We start from the raw sequence: 6,000 nt of genomic DNA, 5'->3' as shown, positions 1-6,000 counted from the left end.
TTTCTTAAAAGAGATCTTAATTTGTCCTTATATTTATGCAAAGGGTTGTCGTTTAGCATACAGTAGGTATTACTATCATTCAAGTGATTTACGGCATCTTGTATATAGTATGTCTTATCCAAAAGACCCAAATTCCCTCCTTTATCAGATCTCCTGAACACAGTATCACTCCATCCCTTCATTTCTTGCAAAGCTTTCATCTCAGATGCTCTCAAATTTTTTTCTGACATGGGATAGAGTAAAGCTTCTACATCCTTGATGACCATATCATGGAAAAGATCGATACTGTTCCCAGGAGATATAGGAGGCATGACATTTGATTTTATTCCTCCTTTAAAAGGTATTGGTATTTCTTCATTGGAATTAACTGATTCCAGGGAGAAATCTGGTTCAGTTATACTCATTAACATTTCAACATCACTTAAGAATTGTCTGGGACAGATATCTGAATTTAGCAAAAAGCCTAAAGGACCAATAGTTGGAGGTTTCTCACCTTCATGTATAGGAACAGAAACTGCAGCTGAAACACTGGAAAAAGATTTTTTAAGATGTAGCTTTCTTATACTTTTAAACAATTCAATCCTAAAATCGACATAATCAAATTTTTCTGGAATACAAAAATTTAAGCCTTTAGATAGAACTTCAGTATGTTCACTGGATAATTGGCGCTTTGAAAGGTTTATTATACGTAGATTGTCCTTGGAGGTGTTATTTCCTCCATGATACTTGCTTGCGTTTCTTTCCTTGATTTTGTAATTTTCCGGCCTCGTCTTGTTTTTTTCCTAAAGGGGGCGTATTATTAGATGTAGAAAGAAAAGTAAGCATGCTTGAGTCCTCTCGATCGTCTGCAACACTTGAGTCCGAATCTGTGGTCCATCCTTCATAGTTATTTTTGTGAGCCATGTTGTATCTCCGCTTTTTAGAAAAAGAGGAACGATTTTTATTCCAGGAAAAAATCATGTTATTTTCGTAGTCATTTTTATCTCTCAAAAACTTTTCTTTTTTCTTCTTCTTAATATCGATTTGTTGTAATACGAGTTTTTTATCCAATTTTTTGTAAAAATGTGTATTTTGGTTTTCTGTGTAGCGTGACTTTAATTCTGATTTCGCTTTCTCCAACTGTTCAGTCAGATGATCATACTCCTGCTCATTTTTCTCTGCTACCAATTGTAATAAATTGAGAGAACATTGGTGAAGGAGATCAGTCCATTTCTTTTGGAAAATAGGATCATCTTGAAATTGTGAAATTTCCTTGAAGATACGTAAACCTCTCGGGACTCTCTTGCATTCAGTGTATGATTTCAATGATTTTACAGTCCAGAATGATCGGATTTCTCTCTCAGCTAATGATTGTATTTTAAATTCAAGTGATCTTGTGCTGATAATATGCAGCTCTTCCTTACGATTGCATCCTCTCGTCCTGCTAAAAGTCCCTGTTCAACCGCATTCATATCAGAAAGCTCCATATTTACGTCTGTGTCCATTGTATAGATAAAAAGTGAGTGAAATAAACCCTGTGCTCAGTTCAATTACACAAGTTGAATGATCCCAGCAAAGAGCAAACAGATGAACGGCATACTAGGGCACACAAATCACCACATTACCAGACGGAGCTCTTTATCTGAAGTATTGCGGCATATGGTTCAGTCAAAAAACGGAGGTGCTTGCATGAAAAAACATGAATATTTCAATGTGAAGCAAAAAAAGAAGAAATATGCAGCACTCACCGATGTAGCTGAGTTTTGCAGGGATTGAAAAGGTCAATTTTCCACCTCAAGGAGGTAACTATGACAAAGCTTTATTGCAACAAGTAGCAAAATGGATCCTGAAAGCGAAAGCACAAGGTCCTTTGGGACTAAATGACCGGATCGGTCTATCAGTATTTTTATAAAAAATGTTATATAAAAAATTGTATGTAAAGTTATTTAGATTATTATCTTCCTATGATATTGTAAAAATATAGATTATCTTGTAAATCGATATGGAAAGATTTATTCTTTACTAGTATCTTGCACTCTGTATATTGTATAACTATATTTTTTTTGTAAATGTTTGTTTCACAACTTGTTATGTATGTTAATTAGTAAGGTCTGTGATCCTATATAGGGAATCACCTTTAGCTAATCCCCTCACCTGGACCCGTAGAAGCGAGTAATGGTGAAACGGCCGATGTCCGGCACCTCCCTCCCCTAGCATTCCTCCACGTCCTGCATGTCCACACATTTGATGGAAATTATGTGAAATAAAGACGCACAGTTTTTCAGCTACATCAGTGAGTGCTGCATATTTCTTCTTTTTTTGCTTCACATTGAAATATTCATGTTTTTTCATGCAAGCACCTCCATTTTTTGACTGAATCATATGCCGCAATACTTCAGATAAATAGCTCCGTCTGGTAATGTGGTGATTTGTGCCCTAGTATGCCGTTCATCTGTTTGCTCTTTGCTGGGATCAGACTACAGGGGAATGCAGATGCCCTGTCCAGAGATCACTGTATGTCATGTGTCCACCCCTTAGGGTTGAACATAGGAGGGAGGTACTGTATGTGGTACAGTAAAGGGTTTTTTACTGGATGGGAGATACATTTCTCCCAGCAGGTTAATGTTTGGCTGGGTTTTTCCCTAAAGGCAGGACCTGCGATGATGTCATGGTCACGTGATCATCAGCCCATGTGATGTTTACCTCACTTGTAGGAGGGGTTATGGGCCATGTAATGGAGGTTGGTGTTTGGCACATGGTGAGTGTGTGTCTGGAAGTTACAGGACCTTGGCTGGACTTAGCCTGAACACGTACACAGGATCCCCGTGCTGCAGGACTATAGCAGCAAGACTCTCAACAACCATGGGAATGGCACCTGGCAGATGCCGCGGACCTGTCAGCCACTTAGTTAAGCCCGTCTCGTGCAAGTGGTGAGTATGGGACCAGTGGTTCTCCAAGCTGGAGTATATTTCTGTTTTTCCTTACTTTCTGTTAATCTGCTGTTTACAACATGACATTAAACCACTGAAATTGGACTTTTAGCCTGTGTGTTGCCTCGTTACTGCAGCCCTGCCATTACCTACCAGAGTGAATCCCTACACCTCCTTAAAACTATTGCACAGAGTCTATTTGGTGGTCTTGTACAATGGTTTCTGGGTTTTGGGATAAGGTGAAGCGTCTGATAGCACAGATGTATGATGGACCGGTTGTTCTGGAACCTTCTACCATTTTACTGGGAACCAGGCCTTCCCGGCTTCCAAAAAGCTTTCATAAGCTAGTAAACTACTTATGTATGGCCACTAAAATCCACATTGCAGCAAAGTGGAAGTCGCCCTCACTGTCAATACAGTTGTGGCCAAAAGTATTGACACCTCTGCAATTCTGTCAGATAATACTCAGTTTCTTCCTGATAATGATTGCAAACACAAATTCTTTGGTGTTATTATCTTCATTTAATTTGTCTTAAATGAAAAAACACAAAAAGAATTGTCCTAAAGCCAAATTGGATATAATTCCACACCAAACATAAAAAAGAGGGTGGACAAAAGTATTGGCACTGTTCGAAAAATCAAGTGATGCTTCTCTAATTTGTGTGATTAACAGCACCTGTAACTTACCTGTGGCACCTAACAGGTGTTGGCAATAACTAAATCACACTTGCAGCCAGTTGACATGGGTTAAAGTTGACTCAACCTCTGTCCTGTGTCCTTGTGTGTACCACATTGAGCATGGAGAAAAGAAAGAAGACCAAAGAACTGTCTGAGGACTTGAGAAACCAAATTGTGAGGAAGCATGAGCAATCTCAAGGCTACAAGTCCATCTCCAAAGACCTGAATGTTCCTGTGTCTACCGTGTGCAGTGTCATCAAGAAGTTTAAAGCCCATGGCACTGTGGTTAACCTCCCTAGATGTGGATGGAAAAGAAAAATTGACAAGAGATTTCAACGCAAGATTGTACAGATGTTGGATAACTCGACTAACATCCAAACAAGTTCAAGCTGCCCTGCAGTCCGAGGGTACAACAGTGTCAACCCGTACTATCTGTCGGCATCTGAATGAAAAGGGACAGTAAGGTAGGAGACCCAGGAAGACCCCACTTCTTACCCCGAGACATAAAAAAGCCAGGCTGGAGTTTGCCAAAACTTGCCTGAAAAAGCCTAAAACGTTTTGGAAGAATGTTCTCTGGTCAGATGAGACAAAAGTAGAGCTTTTTGGGCAAAGGCATCAACATAGTGTTTACAGGAGAAAAAAAGAGGCATTCAAAGAAAAGAACACGGTCCCTACAGTCAAACATGGCGGAGGTTCCCTGATGTTTTGGGGTTGCTTTGCTGCCTCTGGCACTGGAATGCTTGACCATGTGCATGGCATTATGAAGACTACCAACAAATTTTGCAGCATAATGTAGGGCCCAGTGTGAGAAAGCTGGGTCTCCCTCAGAGGTCATGGGTCTTCCAGCAGGACAATGACCCAAAACACACTTCAAAAAGCACTAGAAAATGGTTTGAGAGAAAGCACTGTAGACTTCTAAGATGGCCAGCAATGAGTCCAGACCTGAATCCCATAGAACACCTGTGGAGAGATCTAAAAATGGCAGTTTGGAGAAGGCACCCTTCAAATATCAGGGACCTGGAGCAGTTTGCCAAAGAAGAATGGTCTAAAATTCCAGCAGAGCATTGTAAGAAACTCATTGATGGTTACCGGAAGCGGTTGGTCGCAGTTATTTTGGCTAAAGGTTGTGCAACCAAGTATTAGGCTGAGGGTACCAATACTTTTGTCTGGCCCATTTTTGGAGTTTTGTGTGAAATGATCAATGTTTTGATTTTTGCTTCATTCTCTTTTGTGTTTTTTTCATTTAAGACAAATTAAATGAAGATAATAATACCAAAGAATTTGTGTTTGCAATCATTTTCAGGAAGAAACTGAGTATTATCTGACAGAATGGCAGGGGTGTCAATACTTTTGGCCACAACTGTATCTATGAACGACATTATGTTATTCTCATTTGTGGCCCCAGCGTTTCTTATAGAATAAATGCCTTTCTCAGACAGTCCTGTAGTAATTACTTTGTTCTCACGGTTTGTAGGAGGGTTCGTTATCAGTATAAGTGCGAGAGATGAGAGACCGACGACTGCAGTTTTACCCTGTGTGTCCGGCGTCAGTTTTACAGTGTGAGAGATGCGGGGTCTGTGACCGAAGCTGGGGGTATATGGGTGTATACAGCATACACAGAGGGGTCTGTGACCGAAGCTGGGGGTATACGGGTGTATACAGCATACATAGGGGTCTGTGACCGAAGCTGGGGGTATACGGGTGTATACAGCATACATAGGGGTCTGTGACCAAAGCTGGGGGTATACGGGTGTATACAGCGTACACTGAGGGGTCTATGACCGAAGCTGGGGGTATACGAGGGTATACAGAGTAACAGGGGTCTGCGACCGAAGCTGGGGATATACGGGTGTATACAGCATACACAGAAGGGTCTATGACCGAAGCTGGGGGTATACGGGTGTATAAAGAGCACACTGAGGGGGTCTGTGACCAAAGCTGGGGGAATACAGGTGTATACAGCGTACACTGAGGGGTCTGTGACTGAAGCTGGGGGTATACGGGTGTATACAGCGTACACAAGGGTCTGTGACTGAAGATGGGGGTGTACAGAGTACACAGAGGGGTCCACACAAACGCGGTTTTGCTCAGTACACCTCGTACACACGGCTCCGCTCCGTACACCTCATACACACGGCTCCGCTCCGTACACCTCGTACACGCACGGCTCCGCTCCGTACACCTCGTACACGCGCAGCTCCGCTCCATACACCTCGTACACGCGCGGCTCCGCTCCGTACACCTCGTACACGCGCGGCTCCACTCCGTACACCTCGTACACGCGCGGCTCCGCTCCGTACACCTCGTACACGCGCGGCTCCGCTCCGCACACCTCGTACACGCGTGGCTCCGCTCCGTACACCTCGTACATGCGCAACTCCGCTCCGTACACCTCGTACACGCGCGGCTCCGC

This window comes from Dendrobates tinctorius, unplaced genomic scaffold, assembly GCF_039654945.1.
Source record: "Dendrobates tinctorius isolate UK_male_01 unplaced genomic scaffold, ASM3965494v1 ptg000017l, whole genome shotgun sequence".
NCBI classification, from domain to species: Eukaryota; Metazoa; Chordata; class Amphibia; order Anura; family Dendrobatidae; genus Dendrobates; species Dendrobates tinctorius.
Note: the sequence above shows the minus strand (reverse complement) of the source record.